Source organism: Triturus cristatus, chromosome 3_1, assembly GCF_964204655.1.
Source record: "Triturus cristatus chromosome 3_1, aTriCri1.1, whole genome shotgun sequence".
Classification (NCBI taxonomy): Eukaryota; Metazoa; Chordata; class Amphibia; order Caudata; family Salamandridae; genus Triturus; species Triturus cristatus.
In genome coordinates, this window is record NC_140583.1 from 105,241,123 (window position 1) to 105,253,491 (window position 12,369).

Below are 12,369 nucleotides of genomic sequence, written 5' to 3' on the forward strand. Positions count from 1 at the left end.
ATGAAACAAGCCAATGGCAAATGTGGGCAGAGCACGGGCGGGGCTTCAAGTCCATACTCCAATACAGCATGACTCGCAGAGCAGCACATGCGCTGCTCAGGCTCGACCTAAAAAACATAGACATTCACGTGACATTTCTTGTTCGCTTGCTGACTTCTTCATGCTTTTACAGCTGCCTCCCCATTTCCATCTCTTCTCTGCCATATTCGTCTCTCTAACACATTTCCGGACTTCTCGCTCTCCAATGAGCTTAGAGGTGTTCACTTATTCTTAAAATTGAAAAGGGTTGAATGTTGTACACCCAGCATCTGTAGCCATCTGCCTTCTGGGTAGACCGGGGCATCTAGTGTACGGTCGAGAGAGCTCGATCCATGCCAGGTTTCAGGATAACCCTTTGCTAAATAAAGGAGTTGGGTTTAGGTTCGTTGTGTCGGACCCTCCTGGTGCAGATGGTTGGGAAATAGCTCTGCCCCAAGAGATATAGTCATAACTCCTTATTTTAAAAAGTGATGGAGCGTAGAAAGCGATGTTGTGGTCAGTTATAATCAAGCTGGGCTCAGTCACAGCCATTTCATACCTTAGAACAGGGGACTTCAAACTGGTGGCAGGCCCCACTAGTGTGGCCTCAAGTGATCCCAAAGGGGCACCAGGCTCTGGCCAAAAGAAGCATTATGTCTATAACGGTGCTTTGTTTTCAGCAGGGGGGGGTGAGGGGGGGGATGAGCGCAGCCGCGGCCCGTGGAGGGAGTTCCGTGGGGCGGTAAGGCGGGGCTGGGGAGGGGCAGGGTGGGGGGTTCTAAAAACCGGAATATGGATAATTACAGGTAAGTAAACACTTAAATCAATAAAACGAATTTCGTAGCGCGCGCTCCACTCCATTTTGCGATGCAGCGTGTGCTACGAAATTCATTTTATTTATTTAATTGTTTACTTACCTGTAATTATCCATATTCCGGTTTTTAGAACCCCCCACCCTGCCCCTCCCCCGCCCCTCCTTACCGCCCCACGGAACTCTCTCCACGGGCCGCGGCTGGATGAGCGGCAGTAAGTACCTCTGTAATGGGCCATCACTAACAACGTTTGCCATTTACAGCCTGGCTGGGAGAAGGTGGCCAAAGGGAAGGGACTCCGAAAATTCTTGAAACCCCTCGCCCCCATTTCTCCTAGTCACACTGTGGATACTTTTACACGTTAGTAAGGCCTGCCTTGCTTCGCAATCTTGTATATTTTGATTGCATTTTTAAAACGGCAATCTGGTCCATTGTTGGTTACATCTCTCAGAAATGAGCAACAATCACAGACACATTTTCCCTTGCTAAATCCATTTGCAGTCCTCAGTGCTTGAAATGGAAAAACAGAAGTGCAGGCAGGTACTCTGTAGCAGAGTACCTGCTTGTTTCTGAGAAGTGCCAGTACTCTCCAAATAAAAGTATAGAATTTCTCTTGAGAAGTGCCAGTACTCTCCCTCCCAAAATATAAATGTGCCGGTACTCCATACCGGACAGTACCGGCCCATTTAAAGCACTGGCAGTCCTCTTATCTGCGACCTGAACACTTATTTTGTAATAAAACCAGGTGCATTATTTGAAGAAGAAAGTCACGGAGGAAGCTGGCATAATGCTATCCACGGTTCTGATCCTCAGTACAGGTCTTGTACGTTAGAGGGTGCTCGAGATATATATATATATGTACAGGCCTTGCAGATAACTCCTCTAATTACTCACTTCATTTCTGATGCCCGCCGATGCCACACAGGCCCTCGGGGGAGCGATGATTGAACATGCGTGTTTGTATATTTCATTACGGAAATGTTCTGGCGCGCTGCCCTCACCCTGCTGTCTCCTTCCGGGCCTCCTGATATCCTGCAAACAAAACGGGCTCGGCGTCGCTTTTTTTCTCTCTTCCCACTGCCAGGGAGATTCCAGTAAGGAGGTGCGCAGCTGTGATCCTCTGCACGCGGCCCAGTGCGGCGCGCACGTGAGTCAAAAGGCAGGAATCAACTCGCTGCGCTGCCACAGCACAGCAGGCTGGGGAGCTGGATTCTCCTTTTGGACAGGGCTTCGTCTGTCGTTTCCCAGCAGCCAAGGCGGTTAATGAATATTTGTGCTTGTCTGACATTCTGATTATACGGAGAAAAGATTAAAATCAGCGCGAGGGCAGAAGTCACGACTCGCTGCTCCTTGTGGCTGTAATTGTGTTCTGTGGGATGCTGGCGTCTGTGAAGGTAGATCCATTTGTTGAAGCCCTTCCGCAAAGCTACTGAATATGCAAATGACTCGCGAGCCCCCTCATCCCCACCCAATCCCATGGCGTCACCGCCTCGGAGCTGAAACATCACCAGCAGGCAAGAGGCCTGATGAAGCAGACTAACATCAAACTCCGGGTCACCAGCTTTCTTCTTCCTGTGCCAAGGTGCTGTGATGCCAACAGTACCCTGATATGGAATGCCAGGAAGGGCTTTAGCTATAGACATAAAATGTAAGGCGGGGAGTTTAGGATTTTAATCTGCAAAAACAGGCCGCACTCCATCCTGTGGGCTATGTCGCCTGCGTCGTACTGTACCGCGCTTTTTATCCGGAGGGTCCTATCTGGTCACTGGAGCAAGTAACAACATTCACCTAAGATGCCAAAAACTGAAAGATGGAGGTTTGCATCCTCTCTTCATAAATATTGCAAAAAATATTGATTCCATTTGGAAACGAAGGCGTGTGGGGAAGATAAATGATTTATAACTTGTATATTTTTTTTAATTTCATGCATAAAGTGTGGCAAATCTGAGAAACAAAATAGCTTCTACAGGCCTACAAACGAGCCAATGCCTCTACAAACAATCTGTACAACAAACTAGATCACAGAAAAACAAAAAAAGCCACTAATTAAAACACAAAGTAATAAAACAAAACCGTATGATGCGATGAGACCCATAAAAATGATATCCGATAATACTAAAAGAAGCATAAATAATAATTCAAAGACACCTACAGGTAATAGTGAAACTCTTTGGAAGTATGAGGGTAGGAAATATCAGTTGAGTACATCAATCATTGACCTTGTATGACCTGTGGCTGACCGCAATGACGTTAGCAGGCTTTAGGTCACATGACCGCACCGACCGGAATCATAAGCAATGTAAGAAACTGGTTGATTTGTTGAAGGAAGTGAGAACCCCCTTCTCATAACAATCCCAATCAAGGTGAACCACAAAAGTCCCTAAATTAACCTGTGCTTACCCCTCTGGTAGCTTGGCACGAAGCAGTCAGGCTTAACTTAGAGGCAACATGCAAAGTATTTATGCGGCACGAAAGCAGTAAATAAGTCAAAATACAAAACAGTAGAAATGCCAAGGCAATAGAGACATTTAGAAAAATAGAGTATAATTTAATAAACAAGATTACACCAAAATGATAAGTATCCAATAAGAGGGGCCAGCGTTATGAAGTTGTAAAGGTTTAAGTAAAAATAGCACCCAGAAGCACACCGTGCCAATAATCGTCAATTGTTGTAGTAGAACAGGGCCTAGATGCAATGTGATGCGGTCACAAGCGTACGCAGGTCAGATACACCATACAGGTTGGTCCTAGCGACAGGTTTGACCTACTGGCTTTAGTCCATTAACTCGTACCCCACCACAGGAGAACACTTCTACAGCCGCCAGGACTCTTAGAGATGAACAAGGTGAAAGGTAGATGCCACAGCAGGGTCCAGCCTGATCAACTGGGCAGTTGCAGGAAAAGGCCTCTAGACGCTTATTGTGTCCCTGCAGCTTTACAAGGAGGTCAGCCAACTGACCCCTGGAGTCACTTCTGGGGTCCTGGGATCAAAACAAACAGGCACAGTCCCAGTTCTCCAGACAGCAGGACAGCCTTCTGAAACTTCTCAGGTTCAGGTCTGGCCGGTTCTTCCCTTTTCCCCGTGTTTGGCTTCAGCCTGGCTAGTGAACCAAAAGGCAAGGGCAAGCTAGGTGTCACGCCCCTTTGGGTGCGTTGGGGCAGATCCCTTTGAAGCGTAATCAGGGCAGTGCACAACCTCCTCCCCCCAACCATCCTGTCAGTAAGACCCACTCCCCTCTACACCTAGGCCCTTTGTCCACTGTGCGGATCCACTACCTATTCCCAAGCGGGGGAGCCATCAACAGCCTGAAAGCAGCTGGCCATGCGTAGAAAGACCCCAGAAACTTTAGGCAGTGAATTGCCAACTTTCTCAAAGTGGCATTTCAATAATAATAATTTAATATCCGACTTTACCATCAACGATGATTTTAAATTACAATTAAACTGAGTTGAGGAAGTATTTCTCTAGCTGGTCCCAAACTGAATTTATTACTGATTAGCTGTAATAAGTTACACCAGTGTTAGTGTATGGGAGGCCAACCTTGCCACAGTGAAAAAAGGCTTTGGTGGTTTATCAGTGTCAGGACATGTAAAACATTACAAATAACTCGTCCTGCTTTTTAAATACCATGCACCCTTCCCAAGAACATTTAGGGCCTTTCTTAGGGGTGGTTTATAAGTATTAAAAAGCAATGTTTAGGTCTGCCAAAAAGGTTTATTTTGCCAGGTCAAAATGTCAGTTGAAAGCTGTCCTACAGGCTGCAGTGGCAGGCCTGAGACATGTTTTCCAGTGCTATTTTAGTGGCCTAACGGCTAGGGCGGCCGACCTCGAATCTGGGAAACTAAGTTTGAGTCTCGGCAACGACGCTGAACATCCTGAGATTCTGGGCAAATCACTTAGGGCCATATTATCAAGAAACGGCGTTAAAATTATCGCCGCTTTAGCGGCAGAAAACTGCAGCTAAAGTGGCAATAATGGGCTTGATAATATGCCCTTGAGAATTCCTATAGAAGCCCATGTTCTGGTGTCAACATGGGCTTCTATTGGAATTCTCTGCGGCATATTATCAAGCCCATTATCGCCATAAACTGCCGCTAAAGTGGCGATAATTTTAACACTGTGCTTGATAATATGCCCCTTAATCTCCCCGTGCCTAACCAAAAAAAAAAAAAATGTATGTTTCCTCATGAAACACAACTGGTGCTATGTAAAGCGCTCTGATACCCAATACCTTTGGGTCAAGTTCGCGCTATATAAACCTCAGTAAAAAAAAAAAAGACTACCAAAATATCTACCATGTACAAACACCCCCATTTAAATGTTTAAATGTGGACCTTGTCCCACAATCAAGCATTTGACCCCAAAAAGGCTAGATGGATTTATTGTGGAAAGCGATTTCGAGTCCTGTTGGGATACTCATGGGTGGTAGGAGGTTTTGCAGTTTTAAATTTCCACTCTTTGTTTCACATATAATCCCAAATTAGTTTCTGGATGTGTCCCATTCTTGGGTAATACAGTGGTTCTTCTTAGATCTCTGAGAGTAATAAATTTCACAACGAAGAGAAACTGAAGTCTGCTCTTCAGACATCAATAGCAGATAGCTACATCTGCATCTAGAACCTCACATGTACATGTTCCTGATCAGGCTTTCTAGCAGAAAAATCAGAGAGGGAGGATAATAAACTCTTTACCTCACAGAAATATGTCTGAGTTGCAAGGATAATCTAGACATTCATTAGAAGTCTATGTGTCCTTCAGGTGAGATCTAACATACCTTCTGGCATTTATTGTCCTACACCCTGGATCCAACAGGATTCTATCCTTATTTAAAAAATTCATGTCACAAAAGCTGCCAAGTGTTTAATCCAACATTCTAGTGCCAGGTCAAAGCAAAGGCATTTCCAGCAGACAATATGTCCTAGGCTCTGTTACTTTCATCGTAGGGCGTCTGGTGTCAAAGTTGAGGTCAGTAGTCATCTCAAGGAGGGAGGTGGTCTGTTTGCAGTAAGTGGAGGCTGATTTACTGTTAGTGGATGTTGGTTGATTAGCTGCTGATTTTGGTGATTAGATATACGTTTGGGGTTTTAAATACAAGATTTAGTTGCCTGGGAGTCCAAAGCTTGGTCGACAATGGTTGGATATAGAGTTTAGTTGACTGGAAGATCACTTGCCCATACCTGGGCAAAATGTATTTTATACTGAGGTAATTTGCCTAATTTTGCTTTACGCCTGTTAGGCAAAATTCCTGAAATTACATCATTACACCACTTCTCATAATTACGCACCATTTGCAGTGAAATTTACCTTGAATGCATGAGAACCGCATAATAGGAACAGCTGTTGTTTGAGGTACTTTTGTTTTACGGTGCTATCGCTCCAGAAATTGGGGTGAGGATATATTTTTAAGCTAAAATACAGAGCTGAATGACTAATTTGTATTTCACATAATTACGCAAAATGTTGCCTTAATTTTATATAATTACCTAAAAATGAGTTACACCAATTTGGGACTTTTCTCCTGGTTTGTGGATTTGTGGTTGTTCACAGGTTCTGAGAAACCGTACAGAGGAGCTAAGCTACGGCACCCAGAAAGGCATGCTAGACCCACAAAATCTCCTTATGTTTAAGGCATTAAAAGTGCAAACCCTTCACTTGGCTCTTCTTAATCGGGCTTAAAACAAAAGCATTACAACTTTCAACAAAATATGTCCAGCGGCCATATTAGGCACAGTGCATGAGTGATCATTTTTTTGCTTCCGAGGCACTGTAGTATTACAGAAGGGGTTGCAAACATGTATGTAGCTCCTACTGTAAAACCGATAGTACTGGCACACATCGAGGACTGGCGCTATATTAAGAGAATGTTCCCTCATTGCATGGGGGTGTGTTCCCATGCCAGTGTGTGAAACACTATGCCTCTGTGCCCACATCTGATCATGGATGGCGCAGAGGTAAAAGAGACTTCCATGAGGTTCACTGACAGGGTACCACGCAGTCAGCCTTCTCCCTGAGGACAGCTCTTTGGAGGAAGGAAACAGGATCCTGTGAACCCCACCAGACACCCCCTGCAGGCAGGCACAGTCACTCACTGCATCCTCGTACAGGGGGAGCTCTATACCTCTGCTGAAGTGGAGATGGGTGCCACCTGCACAGTAAAAGATGCAGTGACAGATTCAAGCATCAACTCCATTTTTCACTAATGCGCGGAGCCGCAAGTCATGTCTGTCCAGTGGCAGCCCATTATAAGTAATAGGGCGCATTGTCTAAGTTTGTGCTCTGTGCCCCAATTTCAATGTGCACTGTGGTGCAGACAGGGACAGTGTGCCCTTATTGTAATGCAGACCCAGGTGGTCAACATCATTTGTTCTTTTACTACAAAGGGAAAGACACTTGTAGTAGTTACTGCTGCATGCAATCTGGTTCCTCACAGTGATGCCCACTTCCCTGGGTCCCCCGTATCAACACTCACAAAGTCATAAAATGTTAACAAAGTTGGAGAGGCACTCCAGAGAGAGAAATACAGGTAAGTCCCACTTTTCTTGCAATCCACATTCCTATGTCAGACTATGTTCATCTCCATTAGTTAATAAAAAGAGTCCTTCCACATCATTTACGTGTTTATATTTAGGTATTCCTTTATTAAATATTCAAATTAAATCAAATATACAGACAACACGTTTCGTCTTGCAAAGCTGAACTTCTTCAGGGCTGTGAACAAACAAATAATACAAAAAACACACAAAAAATCACATTAAAAACATACTTATGCAATGTTACCTAAATTAATATTAACTTTTTGGAGATTCAATCAATCAATCAAACGGCATTTGTAAAGCGCAACACTGTCAACCCTTGGAGTATCTAGGCACGGGCGATTATAAAATCATTTCAGACTAGGAGTAGCAATGTGATTACAATGTTTATACAGTGTTCTTCAATCCAGAACCTATTCGTCCGATATATTATCATAAAACACACTTATATTTATCAGACCTCCATGATTCCTATCCAGTAAATATGCGGTAGCTGGCATGAACATAAATATTTTCTATGGACAATCCATTTATACTCCCCACATTACATTCGCAATATTAAAACTCGAATCGGCTGTTCCCGTTATCTGGTTTCTATCAGCCAATATGAGGATCACTATTTTTTCTAGCTATAGTTTATTGCAGTTTCACCGATGCCACATAAGTTGTTCCATACAATGGCACACACATTTCAGAAACACTTGCAACCATTGTATTGAAAGTTTAATTATGTTATTCTTGGCATACTATGTATGCTCATTAGACCTGGGCGAAATTAAGGAAACGCTAGTGTAATTTGCGTTATTTCTTGAATTATACATTACACTTACGTGAAATTGTAGAAATTTCACCATCACACCACGTCACATAGTTATGTACCCATTCGAGGTAAAATTTGAACACAGGCACAGCAAAATAATGAGAACAGCCAAAATGCAAGCAGCTTTTGCTTAATCAACTGGTTTTTTCCTTGATATATTTTTGTACCTGAAGTGCATCCTCGCATCAGAGATTCACTCGAGGATGCATTTCAAGCGAAAATCTAGCACTAAATGATCGAGTGGCATTATTTTGCGTCACTTTTTAAAATCTCATGTATTTATGCAAAAACAAAATATGTGAATTTTACACAAACCAAATGCTCATTTGCTCATTCATAAACTGGAAAAATTCTGCACTGCTCTGCCTGTACTTAAAGAAAGCTCACACCCAAAGAGGACAGACCAGGACGCAGTCTGGTCTATACCTGGCAGACTGTATTCTGCATTATCTGCAGTTTGTGGAGCAGAGTGAAATGGACTCTAATTGTTAGAGACGCCAGGAGTGAGAATTGCCATTTTTTGGCATTTGTACATTTGTGAAATAAGAACAGGGCTAGTTTATTCACCCATCAGCTACAATTTGCAAAATTAGGTGCAAGAAGGCTGTTTGAATGCTCTAATTTTCTGATTACTGTACTCGGTTTTGGTTCTGAATATGTCCCAGTCCCAGTGTGTGTATCCACTTAAGGGAGATTGTTGTTTAACGAGTATTTCTGTAGCTGTCAGTCTTCAGAGGCATTTTTCTATCATTCGTGAGGAAGGGGAGACTGTGGATGTGTGACATGCGCAGTTCGCCTTTATTGATCCTCAAGAAGTTTGCAAATCTATTGAATTTCTCATGTTACGAGGTAATTTTCACTCCAGTCTTATCCATCTATGCAGAACTTTTCTCTGTAAGATTACGTATGATTGTATGCACAAATTCATTGCGCAGAAAAAAAACACGAACTGAAAATCTATTCTTACACCATTTCCTTACACCCAGTGGCGGCTGGTGACATTTGAAAGTGGTGTGCATAAAAGTTAGAGAGGACTTTTGATAGCGATTGAGCAGTGCATTTTCATTTACTTTTGCATTGTTTTTATTTTGAAGACTGTGTACCCCCATAATGAGGGTCCCATCACACCCATTTGTACAGAATCACAATTACAACAGGAGTACATGACCACTGACCCGGGGTCTCTGTATTCCGAACATGTTTTTGATTGACTGGCGCACACTGTGAGAAACTTGCAGTGCCTTCAGACTAAGCACCAGAGTTCTCAGTTGCAGTACAAACCCATACTGCTGCAACCGGTTCAAAGGACCGGTTCAAAAGATGGGCGATTAGTAATGAAAAACGGCTGCAATGTTTTATGGACCGGGATCTTGAGCGAACTGATTTACAAGGTGGCTGTACGCGTTGTCTGGAATATCAATTCTGTAGTCCAGTAGCGGTCAGTGTAGCCCTTGCTTGCTCTCTCCAACCTGGCAATGCAGCTCTGGTTGGAAGGCGCTTCAGAGCTCATGGCGGTTTGCCCGTCCTGAAATGGCCAGTCAGACGATAATGCGCACTGAATCGTAGTGCCACCGCTCCTCCCCCAGCCCGTCATCCCCCTGGCCCCGCTCTCAAGCCTCAGCTCCGAGAGCAAAAATAAAACAATAATAAACAAGGGTTTATGATCATTTTATTTTGTCTATTTTTGGTTGCTGACGGGTGGGGCGACGCTCCACCGCCATTGCGGGGGCACCGCTGCTGATGTAGTCTAAAGGATGCACCAACAACGCAAATCAAGTAATAAAGCTGGCACCGTCTGCTTAAGTGTTTGTTTGCCGTGCTGCTGATGTACATGTGTTTTTGTACAGTGTGGAGAAAGTTAACATGACCGATGCTGCAGCTTGAACACATCAAATAGATAATGAGTGGGCCAGCGTGAAATGTTTACCGAGCCCCTTTATTGAATAAACTACAACTGATGCCTCCATCGGCATATTTGGGAGTAAAAAACGGCTTCCTGCAGTGACTCTCTGTGAGTGCACCTCATGGGGGCAGATTTATGTTAGACTTGCGCCACTTTTACGCCGCCGTTGTGTCACTTTTGTGACGCAGCGGCGGCGTAATCCCTGCGCCACGTTGCGCCCCATTTACATCGTGACGCATCTATGGAGATGCGTCACGGTGTAAAGCCCTGCCCCACATTAAACCTGCGTCAGGTTTAATATATGCAGGGTGGGCGTTCCATCGGCATATTTGGGAGCAAAAAACGGCTTCCTGCAGTGACTCTCTGTGCACATCATGGTAGGTACTGACTGTGTCGGTCTCCAGCCTGCCTCCTGCACACAGAGGCCGGGCACGATGGGGCATATTTACAAGCTGGCAATAAAAAATTATCGCCGCTTTTGCGGCCGTTTTCAGCCGGAAAGCGGCGATAATTTTATCGCCTAATTAGCAATGCCACGCTAACGCGTGAAACCTTGCTTTAGCGTCAGGATTCCTAACGCCGAGCTTTGCATCTCTAATGAGATGCAAAGGGGGCGTTCCTGACCTAACATGACAGGAGAAATGTCGCTAAGCGACATTTCTCCTATCATCAAGCCCCACTCTATGAAGCATAGCGGCAAGAAAAGTAACGATAACTCCTGTTATCGCTCCTTTTCCTTACGCCTGCTTCAGGACTGATTTAGCCATGATATCCTATGGAGGGTGGATATCATGGCTAGGTTTGTGAGTCCCTATCATCAACCTAACGTGAGATTATCGCTGGGTTTCCAGCGATAATCTCACGTTAGGCAGTTAGCGCAAGGATTTTTATCGCTGAGGAGATTAGCGTTGCTAATAGCACGCTATCTCAGCGATAAAAATCCACGTTACCCGGCGATAATTATCCTCACGCTAAGAGCGCTGATCGATAATTATCGCCGGTTGTTGCTGATATGCCCCAGAGTCGGGTCCAAACAAACCGAGAGCTGAGTTTCATGCTGTTGGCACGGTTCACACTGCCTTACAGCCAGTTCCAGATTATCAAATAGGCAAAGTAGGCCCTGACCTATGGGCCCCCTCCTTTCAGGAGCCCGTGACAATGGATCAAAGTATTATTCATTTGATCTTGAAAGAAAATTACCATTAAACTTTCTTAAATTGTTTCCAATTAATTTTTGTTTAATAGCTTCAATACATGTTAATGTTTAATTTTGTGTTTTAAAATTGGTTTATTAAAATTGTTAGTTGGTAAAATTAATAGGGTTTAATCCGGCACTGCTTACAGCACAAGATGTGGTGGCCCCCACAGCAGATTTGAGATTTGGTACATTCTGCTAAGTAGCACTGTTAACAATCACAGTCCTGTTGTTTTTTAAATGTCATTCTTAGCAGCAAGACAACAGATACCCCAGATTCACTCCTCCGATGAACTATGTATCATCACTATATGGGGCAGATTTATGTTTCCTGGCGCATCCCTGCAAATCAGCATGGATGCGCCAGGAAAGATGCGTCACGAAAGTTTACCCTTGCGCCACAATAGATGCGCCGCATTTACAATGCAGCGCATCGTGGCGCAAGGATAAACAGATGCGTGACGCATCTGATGGCGGAAGGTTGGCGCATTGCTGGAGTTGCATCGCAAGCGCGACGCAGCTCCAGCAAGGCTCGGGGGTGCCCTATCGTTACAATGCTGCGTCAATACTTACGCCTGCTTCAAGCAGGTGCAGGGTTTTGACGCAGCATGGCCGGAAAAGTGACTGAGTGAAATCTTGTAGATTTCACTCAGCCGCTTTTCGGAGGCGTTCTTGCGCCGGAACGCCCCCCCCTGTGCAGGTACGCCCACATGTGGCGCAAGCTTTACAACGTGACGCATCTCCCTAGATGCGTCACGTTGTAAATGGGGCGCAACATGGCGCAGAGTTTACACCGCCACTGCGTCACAAAAGTGACGCAACGGCGTTGTAAAAGTGGCACAAGTCCGATATAAATCTGCCCCTGTGTGTTCACAGTTTCACCAGGCACTGTATCACGAGGCACAGTGCATGCAGTATAACGAGCCAGTGTATAGTATCACTAGTACTGAGTGCCCACTGTAGAGTAGCAGCAAGCACCGTGTGCTCACAGTGCCACCTGGCACGTTGTGCAGACAGTATCACGGGGAACTGTTTTTCAGGCACCGTAGCTCACAGTATCCCCAGGCAGGCACTGTGGACTCGCAGT

General features: G+C 44.7%; 1 protein-coding gene and 1 long non-coding RNA gene across 6 annotated transcripts in view; one reads left to right on the forward strand and one right to left on the reverse strand.

Annotated features, from left to right (window-relative positions):
* Positions 1-12,369, forward strand: part of SLC1A2 (solute carrier family 1 member 2) — a 419,386-nt gene that overhangs the window by 57,196 nt on the left and 349,821 nt on the right. The window lies entirely within an intron of this gene.
* The window catches only part of LOC146859781 (uncharacterized), a 200,256-nt gene that overhangs the window by 4,848 nt on the left and 183,039 nt on the right, over positions 1-12,369 (reverse strand). Inside the window, exon 3 of one of the 3 annotated variants that reach the window (XR_014978714.1) lies at positions 7,456-7,539. The exons of the other annotated variants lie outside the window; for them this stretch is intronic. This is a non-coding gene — a long non-coding RNA (uncharacterized LOC146859781). Of the gene's footprint in view, positions 1-7,455; positions 7,540-12,369 lie in introns of those variants that run through there. 3 annotated transcript variants of the gene reach the window in all.